This window comes from Thunnus albacares, chromosome 20 (genome assembly GCF_914725855.1).
Source record: "Thunnus albacares chromosome 20, fThuAlb1.1, whole genome shotgun sequence".
NCBI lineage: Eukaryota > Metazoa > Chordata > Actinopteri > Scombriformes > Scombridae > Thunnus > Thunnus albacares.
The window spans coordinates 636,871-656,233 of NC_058125.1; the positions used below are offsets into that span (position 1 = coordinate 636,871).

Sequence of the window (19,363 nt, forward strand, 5' to 3'; positions counted from 1 at the left end):
CCCTGTCCCACAACGAGGACACTCTCTTCACTCACAAAGCCCTCCATAACCAGGTCCCCTCCTACCTCACCAACCTGCTCCACCACCAAACTCCTTCCTGCAGCCTCCACTCCTCTGATGCCAACCTCCTGTCGCCACCACTCAGGACCAAGCACTGGACCTGGGGCAACAGAGCCTTCTCCATAGCTGCCCCCTCCCTCTGCAACTCTCTCCTCAAACGAATCCAAGACTGCACCGATCCGTCCAAGTTCAAATCACTAATCAAAACCCACCTTTTCAGAATTGCTTTTAATGTGAGTGTGAGTGTGGCTTTCTTATTTTAACTTATGTAAAGTGTCCTTGAGTACCCTGAAAAGGGTTCTATAAATAAAATATATCAAGGGTGTGAGCCGCACAGTGCTGGTGTGGGGGCAAAAAAGGTTGAGTTCTTGCTGCACTTGCTCCTCCTGGACCTCCTGTACATCTGCAAATTGCACATCATCTGTGTCCTCTTGTGCATCTAAAACTCCATATTCTCTGAAAGCTTGACAAAATTGCTTCCATTGACGGTCACTGTTGCTGTGATTTTGCCCTTGAATTTGATTTGAAACTCACCATGTATCTTGATAATTTTTATCGCAATACATGTGGAATCCTCTTATTCTTTTATATGTCAACACTGCTGACTTTCTATACAATGTTTCTGGCACAATCTAGTGACAAGTGATCCCTAGTAGTAACTCCTATGGTCTTCAGTCCATATGTTTGCTGTTGTGCATACTGTGTGAATCCCGTGGAGTATTCTGGTCATTGACCCCTTCATGCTCTAGAATGCTTTTTCAGTGAACTCCATCAGAGTTTTCCTGCACATGGGTGTTTTCCATCTCTTATTCCCTTGATCAGCTTACGGAAGTCGGCATCCTCTACTAATGAGAGGGGTTGTGCATTTCCAATTACAAAGTCAAAAATCAGCACATTCACTTTGCTCTGGGTGGTGGTGACTGCTGTGCTGAGCTTTGCTTGTTTCAGAGGAAGTCCAAAAGGTGTACTGGCGATGGAGCTGCAGTTGTCATTGTCATCTGTCCTTTTAGTTGATGTTCTCTGCATGGTACTGGGGTGCTTTCTCTGAAAATAAATAAATAAATAAATAATTTTACTGACTGAGTGAAAATAATTCATAATTCAAATATACAGAGAATAATACAATACTGTTACATAATTACAGTATATAGTCCAGTGCTGATGAACATAAGAACCAACCTAGGGGTGTCTATACATTTATGGACTAAATAGTGGGCTGGCATGTTACAAATCGCACAACAGGAGAGGTCTACCACCAGTGGATTGTTTCTGACACTGCCAGTATGTTTTCGTTCATCATTCTAGATTTATTTTTCTTGCCACTTGTTATAAGAGTAGCATAGCTCAATAGGGCAGTGCGTAATGAGTGTGCAAAATGTGCGTGCGTAGCAAGTGTGTGGTTGACTGAGTGAGAGCAAGTGGCAAAAAGTCACAGTGAATGCAAGCGGAGCAGTGGAAAAGGCTAGCAGTGAAGTTGTCAATCTGACAGTAAATGTACAGTGTAGGTTACAGTTTGGCACTGAATAAAAGCTGCAGCTTCTCAAGACTAAGAAGAGTCCTGTGCATTGTGCATCTTCAAGAAAAACAAACATCTCCCCTCTGATTCCCAACTACAGTCTGGAGGCTGAGCAGGAAAGGCTAACACACTGGAAATGATTTACTACATACTTTAAACCACATATCTCACAGGAGAGATCCCTTTACTGTTCTTACTAGGTCACATAGAGCACTACTAAATAAGGGCAAGGGGCTGCCATCCTTCGGCCACAAACAGTAGCACAGCTTATGCCCTCCACACACATCTAAAGAATATAACATGAATCCTGCATCTACTTAACTCAAATAAACAGATCGTATTTTGACGTTGTTTTGTGAGTACCCACTCATCTGCTTGATGGTTATCCACATCATCCGACTGGCTAGCCAGCTACTCTGCCACTAATGTTAACTAGTCGGCAGCCAGCTAGCTAGCAGACTGGATAATTACCATAATCTCTAAGTTAGGTGGCTAATTAGTGATACGTATCGGCATTTTGTTAGCTAGTCAGCTAGTTAGCCAAACTATCAAGGACATTAGCATGAAGGAAAAGAACTTACCTCAAGGTGCTTCTTCAAATTAGACATGGGGTCTTTTGATGCATTTTGATGGCAAGCAGAGCTTGCCATCAACCAAAAATGTTCCTTATATTTCCATGCCAAAAACACATTCCTGACAGTGTCCTGGCTGTGTGTCTCCTCTGCCATTGTGGTGTGGTGTGTGGCAAGTGCGCTTATGGGAAATGCTTGCCTCATATGAATTTTAGAACCAATAAAACAAAAACAAATAAGTAATCAAGTAATCTATTTTAAAGACAGTAACTGTATTCAGAATACCACCAATTTAAACTGTAAATGTAACAGAATAGTTACTCATATTTTGTATTACTCCCCAACCCTGAACTCACTGTTTATAACAGGTCATTGTGAAAACATCACCCTGTTTTTTCATCTCTGTAACTTAATAATTAATTACTCTAATGTTAGTTCTGATAGAGATGGTAAAATTAGGCAAGGAAGAATATAGTCCACCACCAAACTGTGTGAAATTAGTGTGTACCGAGATGTTTTTATTTATTCTTGTATTGAATCTTCTCCACCTCTCCACCTCTACCCAGCTGGATGTAGAGGTTGATGTAATTAGTTTCTGCCCATATATGTGTATATATACATGCACAATACTGACAGATAATTTTGTGATGAAAGGACAGTAATGACGGTGATAGTAATCACTCTCAGCAAAAATAATGTTCTCCGAAGTAGTGCATGCATCTCAATTCTGATGCCTTTCTTCATCTTATTTCTACTCTTCACAGGTGATGACCACTCCTGCTGATGTCAGAGTCCAGTGTCTCCCCATCATCCCAGGTCTCACTGTGTAAGCTAAGATTTTTATGTATTTATAAGTAGTTCTTTGAAAATCCACTGACAAAGCCAATTTAGTCAGTTCTTTTATATTTATATTTTATATTTATTTTGGCTTAAACACAAGCACCTCAGCAGTCATCTGCTTAGTTCTGTTCTTATGCACTAACTCACAAATGATGTTGTTTCTTTTGTGTAGGTTTCTTAGTTTTCACAGAGAAAACAGTACTTTAAGGTAATACAATTGCTGTCAATTCAGTGTTTGATTATTACTCATCAGGAGAACCTGGACCTGAGACCCCATCACAGCAACATCAATGACATTGCTGGAGTCTGTTCAAAAGGTATTGCTCATCAATATTTTTACATCACATCCCATTTCCTTTACATCTTTTTTACTTGCATTGTTCCTATGATTGCTAAGATTACTATTAAGATGCCTTTAAAAGTTTGTTACAATAGGTAATTAAAATCTTGTTAGGTGTAACCTATTCTACAAAAGCTTACTTCTATGTTTGACAGTCTAAAAAGACAGTAATGGTAAAAAAAAAAAAAAAAAGTGAAATCACCTGGCAGCTCCTGACTCCGGCCCTGCGGACTTGTATTGCAAAGTGGAATGGGGTGGGCTTTGAGGCTCTTTACAGACAAGTATGCAAGCACAAACACCATTTGGACACTCTGTGGACACCTGCCTACCTGGTGACTTGACATCACCCATAGTTAAATGCCCATGTTTAGATTACATTACAAGTGTTTTCAAGAAAATTACAGTTAAAGTTCAGTGATTTGAGTTTTTTTTTAACTTGTAGTGGGCTTAAGAAATGGTGTAAGTATTTTTTTTTCATGAGGATTTGTTTTGCTGTAGCTAAAGATTTAAACAAACTTTTTATATATTGGATTTTTAATGTTGTCTTTGTAACATTTGCTAATGTTTGTAATATATACATTTGAAAACTTTTTGGACTTTTTTGATTTGAAAACTTTGTTGACCTTATGAGTTACAGAATGATTTTAGAGCACAGAAAGTTGCACATGGTCCCTGCTTCTTTTATGGGAAAGGGACGTGGTAGAATGTTTTCAGAAATTATAAGAACTAGCAACAGTGAAAAGAAAACACTAATTCATTAATCATTAAATTACTCTTTCATTTTACAGTTACAGTATTGCTATTGTAAATATAAACATAGTAAACTTACTGTAAAATAAATTACAGTAAGTTTACTGTGTTTATATTTTACAGTAACTAACTGGCAGCAACTGACAAGTAACTTACTGTCATTTATTTGTCAGTTGCTGCCAGTTAGTTACTGTAAAAATCATGGTAAGTTTCTTACAGTGAGTTAGGTTGAATACAGTCAACAATTCATACATTTTTAGTTTAATAGTCAAATGTGAAAAATGTAATTCAGTTTAGAAAGCTTTCTTGCCATCTTGCTGATCAAATTTATGATAAGCATGTCCAGGTGTGAATGTGTAAGTGTGTGGGTGCATGCATAATCAGAACCTGCAGGTGTGTGTATGTGTGTACACAATAGCTGTGTACAGACAGCTTGATTGTGTTTTTGTGTGTATATGTGCATGTAAATTCCTTGTATGTGTGTGTTTATTTAAAGTATATCTGTGTCTCAGAGACAAAGAGAAAGAGGGAGCGAGAGTCGGTAAGCAGCAGTGATGAAGAGGAATTGCTAATGTCAACTGCACTGGCTGCTGCCTCAGTATCAAAGCCCCCTGCTTGCTTCATATCTGCAGACAGCCACCAGCAACAGATTCCCCCGTCATTAACAACTGTACAGCACACTGGACTGAGAGAGAGGGATAGGAGGAGACACTGACATAACAGGAGGAAAACAAGATAAAGAAAGAAAGAACGCCTAAAAGAGACAGAAAGGAAGGATGGGAGGGCACTGATGAACAGCATAACAGATGGAAGATATGGACTGAAGTTGCCACAGCGCTGTTACATCACTTCTGTCTTTTCACTCTTCCTTTCCTCACTTCTGCCTTTACTTTCCTTTTCTCTTGCCTGGTAAATTAAACCCTCCTGCTTAATCATTTAGGGAAATTGTATCCCTCCATCAACAGTGTTGGTGTGGAAAAATTGGGGAAAAATTTGAACAAATTAACACCATTTGTAGTAAAGCAGATGTTCTTTTGCCAACAGCCAGTTAAGGCAGCATGGCGTGGGTGGATCAGGAGGGAGGCTGGCTGCTCGAATAACAGTTTTTTGCATCTTTTGGGCGATGTAATCTGAACAATGTTTCAGTAGCGTCACCCTCTGATGGGTGCTTGCTTACAATTAGAACTCTTAAAGCAATTACTGTATACTGAACCCAGGAGTCTCACTCTAAATAAGGTAAACTGAGCCTGAGGGGGAGAAATTTTCAATTCAGAATTACTTCCCATAATGCATAGTGTTGAGTTTTAAGTTCTGAAATTCAGAAAGCTTGAAAGCAACCTAAAGCTATTGGTTGTACTGAATCACAATGCAAAGCTAGTACTAAATCGATAAGCCAAAGCCTTACAGTTTTCTGTTAAACAATACACACCAGCCCACTTCAGCAGTCAAACCAGAACACTGATAGCTTGGAAACTCTTGCTTGACTCACTGGGCATCCCTACACTCCAGACAGCCAGGGAGAATGTGATGGAAGCCTCCTGTAGGTCTGCAGTATGGTGGGTTTCTTCAGGCAAAGGTCAGTGCATGCTGTATCGCTGTGTTTCCACTTCACATCAATAAAAAGCCTCCTTTACACACTTTGAGCTGAATCTCCTGTCTAGGCTCAACTCCCACGACAGGCACTGCGGAAACACACACTCACGCTCACACGTTTAACCCTGATAATGGGATATAGCTCAAGCATGCCTGGAGCCTGATAAACGGATGGATGTATACTTAAAAATGATGTGTGTATCACTTTCCATGCTGACTTTATGATTTATTAAAGAACAGAAAAACACTCTTGACAGTGTGCTTACCTCCATAGAAACTATATGCTGTGCGTAGGCAGACTGTGAAATCAAATGTGTGATGTGTGGATACGGGATATGATTCGATCCCATTTTGCTCTGTTTGAAAAACTAGTGAGTCATGCATTACAAAATATGATCTGATTGGTTGTTCCTTTAAGGATTATGTGAATTGTGTTATTAAATATTGGATTTTTTTTTTAGAAAATTAGAACTCCTCTTTCCTACAAAATCCCAATGATGCTTTCAATCAAGTGCTACAACAAATTGGTTGAAATATGGACTCTTAGACATAATATTCACTTGCTGTTGATGCTGTGAAAGTACAAAAAAGCTGATTTGAACACGAGTAATTAAATATGTACCTCAGACTATCCTTCATTTAAAAATCATATATGCACCTCATTATATACATGTTATAGTACTTTCATGTCTGATGTCTGAATAAGTGGCCAAGTCCCCTTTACAACTTACTTATTCATTTCTGTATGTCCAACAAGTCTGAACTGAATGATGTCACATTTATGTAAAGGTTACTTATTATCTTATGCACAAAGAAAAGAATATAATAAATCAAGAAACACTGTGAATGAGAAGAGTCAAGGGATTCTTTTCATGTCAGTGGAGGGGCTCAAAACAAACTCATACAACCACAATAAAAATCAGACCAGCCCTTCCTCCCTAAATTTGTATTAAATCAAATTATAAATATAAATATATTGAATTCAAGAGGCCCAACTTAACGTAACATTCTATACTTGTGCACTGCCAGACATAAAATAATTAAATCCGAGTGTCCCTTGAGCTCACAATGTTTAGTAATCAAGGCCTCAATGGCAAAACTATTAAAAAGATCCATCACTGGTGCACCCTGTGAGAGGACTGAAAACATGTGTCTTCCTTCACATCATTACTTTCCAACTCAGCAGTGACACCGCTCCAGATATTTGGCACCAGTTGACAAACATCATTTTACCATAGTGCCTCTTTCCACAGTGATCCAGGCATGTCTGAATATAACCATAACAAGCAATAATGTAATATACACCTTTGTTTGAATGACACTAAGTCATTACTGTGACAGACAGATTAAACTAACAATGTTATATGTTCATGTTTGAAAAAACTATGATATCATTGTTGATGGAGGACAATAAAAATGTCTCCTTCAATCTGAACTGACTCAGCAATAATACTGGCATAAGAATTAGTAATAGTTTGGTTTTACTTTGCAAACTGTCATGTGATGTTGCCACGCTAAATAAAACCCAAGGCAATTGATCACTGTTATCATCAACCCATATCACTCTGTAACACCTGTTTTGGTTTGTTTTATATATTAAGAAATAGGAGAGCTAGCCAGTCACTTTATGTGTTGTACGTGACAGTTATAATTACACTAACTTGAATATTTTGTTTAATAAATGAAAGCGACTGAACCCATGTAGCCTCTGATTAAAGACTTGAGAGATATGAGGTGCAAGTCTTGTCTGATGCTGGAACTCAAAATTAATTCCTCAACATTTCTATCATACAGAAATTTCACAGGGGATTAAAGGTACCACAGCGTCATATGACGAAATCTAAATTTTGCCCATCAATGCAAATAAACAGCTATGAGAAGTGTCTTGCTCATCATGTCAGTGCTAGAAGTGCAGGCAGTTATTGGATACTCTGTACTCACAGAGGAGTCACAGAAAATAACACAGTGTGGGACACTTTCAGTCCATAGGTTTTCTGCTAAATCCTTAAAAACAATTTGGAATAACAAATAAATACAAATACACTTCTGTCATGATAGAAATAAATACATGTGTTTCTGCTGCATGACAGCCAGTTTGACCTGGAATTTATGTGTCAACCTTTCTGTGCTGCAGGTGTTTCAGATGTTCCTCTTTTATTTCTCATCAAGAACAAAAAAACTTTGTGTTTAAGACTCAATTTTAAATTGTATCATCTCATATGTCATTTGATGAATAAGTAAAATCACTTAACAGTAAATGTGCAAGCATGCCAGATTGTATAGGCAGTTATGTGACCAAAACAGAAGAGAAAATGAAATTCACTTTGTCTGTCATTGTCCTTTACATTGTGGTTTGAGAGGGAGCTTATTCAATGCAAATAAAATAGAAAAGATTACTTTTTGTTGAAAAACTGAAAATAATTACTGAATAGTGAATGAATATTGTGAGATGAACACTTGACTGTCACATTATCTGAACACTGAAAAACTGTTTTTAGTTAAGGTATCTTTTAAGGTATATTTTATACTGTAAATATCTGTTCTGTTTATATGTAGAGCATATTTTCTTTTCTTTATTTTTCTCTCACATCATGCACAGTATGTGGTATGCAGCAATGATTTTCCTTTCTTTGAACATTAATGTCAATTGCTGGAAGTCTTTATGTATAGATGGTATTATCATATGTAATCTCATGCCCAATGGGAAATTTTAATGGTATGATTCAAAAATAACAATGTCATTCATTCCTTAACCGTTTTTGGCAGTTCCACATTCACAGCTTAAGTAACACACACACACACACCCTGTAGCCAGACCACTGCAAAGCCACAAAACTTAACATCACATACAGTATACTGTATTTGACCTAAGAACTCCTGCATTGACAGCTACCATTAGAAATATCCAACAATGACATCACTGCTGTCTGAAACTTTGAATCTCCATTTTTAACTTCAGTGAAATGACAAGTTCTTGTATGGAAGGAAAATAAAAAATCAACTTGTTGTGTGGATGTTATCCTTTTGAAAAAACACCCTGTCATCAGGAATAAGGAAAGGCTCTTTTTCTTCAGAGATACAATGTATAAGGCCACAACCCAGTGATGAAGTACATTTTACAATTCCAAAAGTGCCATTCTTACATTTGACTCTATTGCTGAGGATAAAGGCCATTTCTGCTGTATCACCTACAGTAAAATATCTAAAAATATAAAATAAAAAAAATAAAAAAATGCTCTTGCTTACAGCAGCAGAGAGGGAAAGTGTTGCTGAAACAGGCGTGTACATTATCAATGCCAATAAAAACATTGAATCATTAGTGAGTGGTAAATGATATAGACCTTTATGCTTTGTCACTTTACTCACTCTCTCACACAGGCGGCGTGTCAAAGAAATCCTTTGCTATGGATTTCCTGGTACAAGATGATAAAAAAAAAAAGATCAATAAGCACGCATTTTTTGGCCAACTCGAAATAAAGAGCTGAGATTAGAGAATAACCACAGAAACTCACAATCACACACTATGTCAGTGTACAGTATGGCTTTGCTTTTATGTGTCTGGTCCCTGCTTAGCGTTCAGGAGCTCCAGGACCCCCCACAGGGCCTCAGTACTCACCCAGAAATACATCATCATCTCGGCTGAGAGGGGATGGGAGACCAGGGGGTGGAAGACGGGGGTATGCAAGGACACCGGAGAGGCCAACGTTCTTCCTCTTTCTCTCTCTCTCTGTTGGTGTTTTTTCAGTATGTCTATCCTGTTCTGCACTGATCTTCCTCTACTTCTTCAGTCACTTCACTTTTTTTCTTCTTTCTGGGAAGTTTTTTTTGGCCAGCGCTGTCTGCTCAGTGTTATCTGACAGCCAGCTAATTGCCCTTGTTTTTGTGGATTTGTAGCAGAATTATATAGTCGCTTTTATGTGTCCCTCTGCCCCTGAAGACAGCCGGTCTTCCTCTCCTGCTGACTCTTCTGAAGCGCGAATTTGCTTCTCTGAGTTGCTGCTGAGGCTCTCACGCTGCTTCTCCTCCCCCTGAACCTTTCAAAAAACTCAGCCACGCTTCTTTGCCGAAGGGGGGGAAGAAAGAGAGAGAAAGAGTAAGGAGAGAGGCAAAAAGAGAGAAAGCGCTGCGAGGCGTTGTTACTGTACCTCCCCTTGCTTTTTGTCCTTTACCTTACTTCTCCTTCTTCTCCAGCTTCTTCTTCCTCCTCTTCTCCAACTTGTCACCCTTTCCTGACTGATCAGTTCTGTTTCCTCTTTTTTCTCTTCTTTTTACTCTATATTTCACTGAAACACTGAAGCCTGTCTCCTCTCAGTCTGAGCACTCTCTCTCCCCTTTGCTTTTCTTCGTCTCTTGTTCTGTGCAGCTCCGGTCCAGCAGCTCTGTTTTGAGAGGAGGCAAGGTTGAGCTGGACTTTCTTCTTCAGTGTTCCTGGGTGAAGAGCGCTGGAAAAGCTGGGGGGTAGGAAAAGCTGGAGTTCACCACACGGTACAGTAGCACAGAAGCTTTCAACCGGGGAGAGATGAGTATGGAGGGGAAGGGGTGGGGAAGAAAAGAGAGAAAAGGAAGAGAGTGAATGAGAGAGGGGAGAGAGCGGGAGGGAGGAGGGAGGAAGAGAAGAGCTGGTGGAGGGATGCCGGTGTTGCAGATAGACGCTGGGAAGTGGAGGATGGCGACAGGCTGCGTAGAAGTTGTGGGAAAGCCGATGGAGGAGCCAGAACGAGGGAGGCAAGGAAAGACAAGAAGGGAGAGTGAAAAGAGAGACAGAAGGAGCAGCTTGGCTTGTTGTTGCTTATGCTAAAGAGCCAACGATACCAGCCGGTTTCATTAAGTTGCACTGGGAGCGTCGGGGAGGAGGAGGAGGAGGAGGGTTGGAGGTTCAGTGGTGGTGCATATGGGGGGTAAGAGGCAAGAGAGCCGTCAAAACAAAATACAATGTGGAGCACATGTGTAACCTAAGAAGAGAGGGGGAGAAGTGAAAGTGATGCTAAACTGAAGGTGCTATTTCTAATTTTTTTTTTTTCCATTTTTTCCTTCTCTGCAAAGGGAGGGGTGTGCATGCTAGTGTTTATATGTAAGTGTGTATGGATGTTCGTGTGTGCTGTTATGTGTATTGGCTGGGTTGGCTGAGCTGCTGGCCCACAGTTGTGTTGAGGGAATACTGTAGGCTGCCATGCTCAAGCTGTGTGCGCATATGTGTGTGTAATGTGTGAAGAAAGTGTGTTTTGCATGTTTGTAAAAATTTATTTGCAAATGATTTGAGTGTCACACACACACACAACCACTAACATGTTCTATATGCCACATTGCCAACTTTGCATCTGCATCACATGTATGTAATGTGTGTGTGTGTGTGTGTGTGTGTGTGTGTGTGTGTGTGAGTCTGTGTGCATTTGATGGGTGTGTTTGCAATGTGGCTGGGCGAGACAGGCAGAGAGAGAGAGAGGTGGGTGAGGGTTGAATGTTGTAGCTTGCCTCAGCACATTCACCCCACCCACCCCTACCACGCCAACCACCACTACAGTCAATACACCACTCAGGAAGGCTGCCACGTTAACCACTTCGCTGCCTGAAATACTGCACTGCACATATTGGAAACACTGGGCTTTGAGAGGGAAAGCTATCCATTCCTGTGTGTTAGTGTCACACTGTAACTGAAGTCAGAATCTGTTTTATTTTTCAGAGCTCAGAAACACAAAATAATATGCATCTTGTTAGGACATCATAAATAACACCTCACAAGTTATATCAAATTAAATCTAGACTGACAGGAATAGAAAGAAACACCATTACCATTTGCATCTAAAATGAAAAAAAGATTTATCAGATGAATTAAACTCCAAGTTTCTTTCTCATGCCAGGTTAAAAAAAATTAACTGGTCCAGATGGATTGGTATGAGACCAGAAAACTGAAAACTGCACAGAAATTGGGGCTGTTGGCAGAAAGAAAGACTTCTGAATGGTTAAAACCCTGATTGTGTGCTACAGATGAGTGCTAACATTTTATATTTAACATCAAAATCATAAAGAGGAAATCTTGTTTTCTCTTAACTGTATATGTTTAAATGTTTCCTTATAGTTAATCCCATGAAAAGACCAAATGAATGGGTCCTACTAACTTCCCACTAACTACTAGTGTTGTGCGTGTATCCAAACTAAATAAATCTTATTCCTCTCTACCATAGAGCTCCATTGCTGTCAAAAAACTATTAAAAACACAATTACAATGTGATGATTTTTGGTGAAAGGTCATCAGCACTCAAGGTAACCAGTCTGCCACCACCATTCAGCATTCAGCAGTCCATAAAGTCTACGTGAAGTCTCTGCCTAAGAGGTGCATATATATCTGGAAGTTACATGGTTTGTGCCTTAACCATGCCTAAAAGTTAGAGAAACAAGCTTGTGATGGAAGGTTGCCGGTTCAATCCCCGGAATGGCAGGATTCATCATTACCACCACTGAGTTGCCCTTGAGCAAGGCCCATAACCCTAACTGCTCAGTGGCCAGCAGGTCATGAATGAGTAGACAGTTGAAACCATGGTCAGCATTCATTTAATTGGCTGAGTGCTTATAATATGATTGCTGTTACATGAGGTAGCCGTGTTGGGAACCCTCCCAGCATGCACTGGGGCCATATATTCATGGACAAAAGTCTGATTTTATGTGTCTTCCTGCATTGTTACTGCTGTTATTCGTTCTACAATGTTTCCACATTTTCATCACTGTTAAACAATTAGATATTACCTGAATGTGATCTGGCTGCCAGTGATGTTGGGTGTGTGATTGGTGAGTTTATTCTCATTGGATGTGCAAGGCACTTTAAAGTGGTAATCATAAGCCTGCTATGAAAAAGTAAACTTATTAAAGACTCTCAGAAAGCATCTTTAATTGCATAAACATGTTTTAGCAAAGTGAGTTCTGCAGATAATCATTTAATAAGTTGTAGTGTTTCAAATGTCAGATTATATGTCATATGTTCTGTCTCCATTTGTCTTTTAACAGTTAGAGTCCTTAGTTTATGTCTTACTGCTAAAATAAACTCAAATTAGATAATTAATTCCTTTTTAGTGTACAAACCTCCATTTAGTTTTATATTGAATTGTGCTAATCACACCAATAGATCATAATGATTTGTCAATAACCTGCATGTTCCTGTTCTTCTAAGATCATAATTATATCAACATTCTTTCATCATCTGGCAAAATGAGACATTTGTATCTAAAAAAAAGGAGTTCATGTTTGGTGTTCACCCTAAAATGTCTTGTTAGGTTTGATCTTTTCATGGGATTTGTTGACACTAAGACAAAATATAACTAGACACATCAGTCACTGGTTAATTATTATCATTACCTGTCCTTAGTTCCTACAAACCTTAATTCTTATGTACACTTATATTTTCAGGTTAAGGTAGTGCCTTTTTGAAACCAGTGAAAAGTATAAACCCTGACAAGGTGGCTTTTTTAAAGAAATATAATTTTTATAGTCTCAAATGATCAAATTACTGAAAGTATACTAAAATTCAAGTTAATGCACATTCCAATTAGCAATCACAATCCTTGTCTGATCACAGATGAAAGACAGTGGCATGGAGATAATACTTATTCTATACATGTACGATGGTGGACTCTGAAGTCTACAGGGCTGTTCAGACAGATGATTTCTGCATGTTAGCTCTTTTTTAACTGCTCCACTGCAAATGTAGAAGAACCTATTTTAAGATCTGCATTGGGGGAATACATTCCATATTAAAGTTGCATCAAACACTTTCAGTGTGGAGAAGGTTTTCTTTTTTTTTACTGCACTCCAGTTTTTGGAAGGTATGTATCATTTCATCATCAATAAACCATTACCACATTAATTTTAAAACATTGGAATAATTATTATTAACAAACCAGACTATTGCATACATTTTTACATTCCATGCTACTGTATATGGGCTAGATCTGACAGGGGAATCGAATGAATTGATTTAGGGCACAAAACCTGATTTACAAGACAAACTTTGTGGACAGCACTGCCCCTACATCCCCCTCATGACAGGAGGGAGTGGTGTGCATGGCAAATGTCTCAAGTTTGACATATTGACACTTACCAGTGTAAAAAAAATAATGAGCTAATTCATAGTTAAAATAGATTATGAATACCATTTCATCTGTAGCCATTTGTGCTGAAATTGGTTTTTAAGACTTGCTTGAAATGAGGCCATTTACATACATGTATGCATGCCTGGTGCAGCCTTGGCTCTCACTCCTTTTTACATCTCCCTCTGAGACGACCAAGAGCTCAGAGACAGGCTGACTTTCTCTCTTTTTTCCCCAGCAACTACCATTCAAAAGAGAACATTTTCCTATCAGATCTGGTCGTCATGCTATTTCAGGTCTGGATCATGAATAAGTTAGTCCAGACTCTGCATGTGAGTGAGCTAATGCAAAAAGACGACAGGCTGGGGGTGGTTGAGTTTTTTCAGGATCTTGGAGGAGAGAAGCAACATCAGGTCAGTCAACAGAGATGCAGAGTATAGAAAAATAAGCACGAGATGAACTTAAACGCACAATATGTAATTTCAGCCGCTAGGGGTCTCTCAATCAAAACAATAACAAAAGACAGAGTGTGATGACTTTGTGAAGTGGCGTGGGATCATGGGAGTTGTTGTCTTCATTTTTAAATAACCAGCTTCTTCAGGTTAGGATTACTCCAGTGTTCATCATTCAGGATGTTTTTACCGGGAGCCAAATTATCCACAGAGGTCTTTTTACGTAAAAAATCAGTGTTTCTCTGACGCTGTTCAGCAGGCACAGGATGTCCGGTAGGGGCTGCAACCTGAGCTGATGCTAACGTTTGCTCAGCTTGTTTCTCTGATCTCTTAAGAACCAGACGTTCAGCAGGTTTTTACCGGGATCTGAATTATCCGCAGAGGTCTCCTCCTCTCCAGAACAAACAGACCCAGTGAATAAAACAGGTAAAAACACTGAATAAAACAGTTTAATGTAAAAAAACCAGTGTTTCTCTGACGCTGTTTGGCTGGCACCGGATGTCCGGTAGGGACTGTTAGCTGAGCTGCTGCTAACGTTTGCTCAGCTTGTTTCTGTCTGATAACTTAAGATCCAGATGTCTGATGACTAAAATCCTTCATCCAGTTAAAAGACATAGTTAAAAACAACCAAGATCTAAAAAGTTTATCATAAAAATGTGGCTTAAAACTGTAAAAAAGTAAATTTATAACAGTTTCTATCAAACAGCCATAATGCCGACATCTTGTATGTGTAAACTCTTTGATAGACGTCATTATGGCAAACAGCCACAACACCAATGTATTATCTTGTAGGTGTATGATCTTTGGTAGATGCCATTGTGGCAAACAGCCACAATGCTGATGTATTATCTTGTAAGTGTATACTCTTTGGTAGACGCAATTGTAATGGACAAACACAACGCTGACACATGCATCTTATGCATATATGCTCTTTGGTAGAGGGGTATGACGCCATTGACAGGCGACCAAATGAAACTGTTGATTAAAATTACAGATTTCTCTGCGTTTGAAAATTGTTGGAAACATTGGGGATAATGTAAGTGCACAACTCAAAAAAATATATAACATAGGTCTAGTTGTTTTTAGTCTTACATTTTAATGAGGAATGGTTACATATTATAGCTTTAATGTACAAAGTGAATGTTGACTTTACCTTTCAAGTAAAATGTTCTCATGATGTGTGCATCCCATCAAACTCAGAGCACTTGTGGTGACACAGACTTCCAGGGGGATATTTACTAAGCCAACTCCAAAGTTTTACTAAGTAATGGCTTATAACTGATATATAAATGATTAGTAAATTATTAATTAATCATTAATAAATCTGTCCATTACAGTGTATGAAGCTTTTATTAAGGGTGCCTTGCAGTGGTGGTTCTAGCCCATTTAAACCACTGTGGCCAGACAGGGGCCATCATCTAAAGAAATAAAGTATACAGTACAACACTGTCATTTTACCAAAACAGAGTGAACAGCTTCAGAATTCATAGTATTGTTCTGTTGTGAGAACAGATTTATACTCACATCAAAAAGAGACAATGCACGTATCATGGATACATGATTTACACTTGTTTCCTATGCATTTTATTAATATAGAAACTGTATACAGGTACAGATCAGTACAGAATACTGAAAAGCTTACTTAAAACTTAGAAATATTCACATAACCAAAAGTTGACATCAAAAAGTCTTAATGCATGCATCAAATACATGATTTACAAACACTTTTCTATATGGATGACATATAACAGCCTTCAAAGCTGACAGTGTTCTTATTACTTTAAGCTCATTACTCATACAGCATGGAGAAAAATAATCTTACAGGTAACCAGACCTTCTGCACAGACTCATTTACAAATCACATATCAACACGTGACTGATACGTGACCAATAATAATAATAATAATAAAAACTGGATAAATTCTAAATGAATCAGGCTATGTGCCTGTGACTGAGTTCATGTAGACAGCTCACTGTGACACAACAGCTTCAGTGTCAAAACAACCTACAGCACATTATATGTGCTGTTTGCTACATTGTTTTTAAGGAGATAAATACACACAAAAGCCACAGAGAAACATTTAGCCATCAGAAAAAAACGAGTGCCCAAAAAGACAGAAAGAGACAGAGAGAGAAGGGGTACCTGTTTCAAGTTTTCTGACGTTGTGTTCTTTTTTTTCATGTAGTTCACTCACTAGCAAGGACCACACCATCAACAAAATGCATTTGGATGATTTATTAAGCAAAACAATTGATGTGCGTAGTTCTTTCGGAAGCTTATAGGGAATGAGGGGACCCCCTCAGGACCCTATGAAGGAGAAGAATAATCATGAAGAAACAGGAAAAGAGCAATGATACATATGGGAGGAACAACGGCCCATGAGTTGTATGAAGTGCTTTAGGACGTGCTTTGGGAAGCCATTAAGAGAGGCTGAAGAGGCAGCTCCAATTCTGAAGGCGTGTATGGAGTAATGAAAGGGAGAAATGCCAGACAGGTAGAGTATGTGGTGGAAGTGCTGGTGGAGCCAGAAACAAGTAGCTACTTGTATGGATTCAGAGATGAAGAGAGGATCTGTCAATTACAAACTCTGGAATTTCTGGAAAAGCAAGTGGTTTGCGATAGTCTCAGAAGGATTTAGTGGAGATTGAACTCTGAAGTAAAAGTGGGTATGGCTGACCGGATTGATCGGTTGTAGTTTGTTTAGTCAACTCAAGTCAATTTTATTTATAAAGTGTCAAATCCCAACTAAAGTTATCTCATGACACTTTTCATGTAGAGCACGTCAAGACCATACTCTTAATTTACAGAGACCCAACGTTCCCCTATGAGCGAGCACTTGGCGACGGTGGCAAGTTCTGCCTTGACCAGTTGGATTGAGAGAGAGATGGTGTAATCTGAGAAATATATAAGTCTGAAAAGCAGGCGTGGCGGTTTTGGTTGGAGTAAAGAGTTCAGGCGATGTATTCAGAGCATATCAGAGAACTGAAGAATGCAAGTAAGAACGTGACTTCTAAATTTTGAGCAACTAGCGGAATGCTATATCTGGAGCAAGGGGTGTGGATGCTGACTGACAGCAAGTCAGCAGTAAGAGGAAGGCGGCAAGGACTTTTAGGTGGCTCTTGGTTTAGAAGTCCTCTGAAGAGTGAAATTAAATGAGAATGGCTGGAGACCAGGCCCGGCTGCCGGTGAGGAGTTTAGAGAAGCAGAAACTGCTAAGGAGTTTAGAGAAGAAGTTGATGCCGCTAAGGTAAACATGGATGGTATGTGTTTTGACAGCCATCACCGAAGAGGTGTAAGTGATGAAACGGTAATGGTGATGAGGTTGAATGACGGGCAGGTTATGTTGTACTTGTTGTGAAGCGATGACGACTGGGTAGATCTCATGAACAGCTGGAAATGTTTGAAGAATTTACTGCAAGCAAGAACTGTGTGATCTCGATTGGCCATTCATTCTCCTGCTAAGCATGGCTGTTGTGATTGCTGGAGCTGGATGATCGGGGTGCTGACATCCCAGTGTCATTCGCCCTGCTGATGCTGGTGTTGAAAAACCTGAGGGGAGGTGGAGGGTCCTGGAGTTCTGGTGTTGGGTGCTTCATCTGAAGAACTAAAGTGAGGCAAGAACAGGCAACTGGCAACCTGCTGCAGAATAATGGTAACAATATGAAGTTACTAAAGTAATGTTAGATTAGTTGTATTACTAACTTGCAACCTGGTGCACATAACGGCAGACGTTACTGAAGTGACTTTAGATCTGTTTTATTAGTAACTGGCAAACAGGTGCACATACTGATAGACGTCACAGATGTGATGTTACATTAGTTATATTAGTATTTGGCACCCAGTGGCGGCTGTTACTGAAGTGACTTTGGAGTAGTTGTATAGTAACTTGCAACCCGATACACATAATGGTAGACCTTACTGAGGTGACATTAGTTGTATTAGTAACTGGCAAACATCTATGGCTACTTGCCAGTAGCCATAGATGTTACTAAAGTGACATTAGATTAGTTGTATTAGTAAATGGCAACCCGGTGCCAGTGATGGTACACATTAGCGTAGTGACATTAGATTAATTGTATTAGTAACTTGCAACCCAATGCATGTGACGGCAGACGTTACTGAAATGATGTTTGATTATTGTATTATTAACTTGCAACCTAGCGCACATAACGATAGATGTTACTGACGTTTGATTAGTTGTAAAAGCATTTGGCAACACAGTGCGTGTAGTGGCGGATGTTACTGATGTGAATCTAGATTAGTTATATAGTAATTTGCGATCCCATTGCACGTAATGGTAGATGCTACTGAAGTGACGTTAGATTAGATGTATTAGTAACTTGCAACCCGGTGCCAGTAACCATAGATGTGACTAAAGTGATGTTAGATTAGTTGTATTAATAATCTGCATCTTGGTGCAAGTGACGGTAGACATTACCGAAGTAACGTCAGATAACTTGTATTAGTAACTGGCAACCCCGTACCAGAAACTATAGATTTACTAGAGCAACATTAGATTAGTTGTATAAGTAACTTGCAACCCGGTGCAAGTGACGGTAGGTGTTACTGAAGTGACGTTAGATTAGCTGTATTAGTACCTGGCAACCCGTTGCCAGTAACTATAGATTTACTAAAGCGACATTAGATTAGTTGTATAAGTAACTTGCAACCCTGTGCATGTAAAGGCAGGCATTACTGAAGTTACGTTAGTGACCGGGTAATTGGCAATCTGGTGTCTATGGTGGAAACAGACAGACAGCCAGATCAAGAGGAGGGCACACTGTAGGTTCACTGTGGTAAATAGTATCCCGGACCATAGAGAGACAGCTCATGAGGGGAGAGTTGACTTCTGGCCCTCGCTGACAGAGGAGAGGCCTGAGATCAACCGGGAGACGGAGAGTCACATTAGGGGAGCTTGAGTCGAGGTGCCCAGCGTGGTATGCACACGCTGAGTGCAGTGTTGCTGCTGGGATGCTTGTCTGTGGTCTGACAGCTGTGTTGTGGTTGTAGGAGAACTGGTTTCAAACAAATCTTCATCTGAATCGGACATGTTGATCTGCCGTTCGTGATCCGTGGTGGGTTGACCTTTTTTAAAATTCAAATTTTGGAGTTTGTCCAAGTTTTATATCATGCAATTGTGCGATTAGGTGTGAAGTACGGT

At 39.5% G+C, this 19,363-nt stretch overlaps 1 long non-coding RNA gene across 1 annotated transcript; it reads left to right on the top strand.

Annotated features, from left to right (window-relative positions):
• The first annotated feature begins 2,899 nt into the window (after nucleotides 1-2,899).
• Nucleotides 2,900-5,871, top strand: LOC122971967. The gene is made up of 3 exons (XR_006399603.1): nucleotides 2,900-2,974; nucleotides 3,242-3,305; nucleotides 4,591-5,871. It is a non-coding gene; the product is annotated as an uncharacterized LOC122971967 (long non-coding RNA).
• Nucleotides 5,872-19,363: the final 13,492 nt, after the last annotated feature.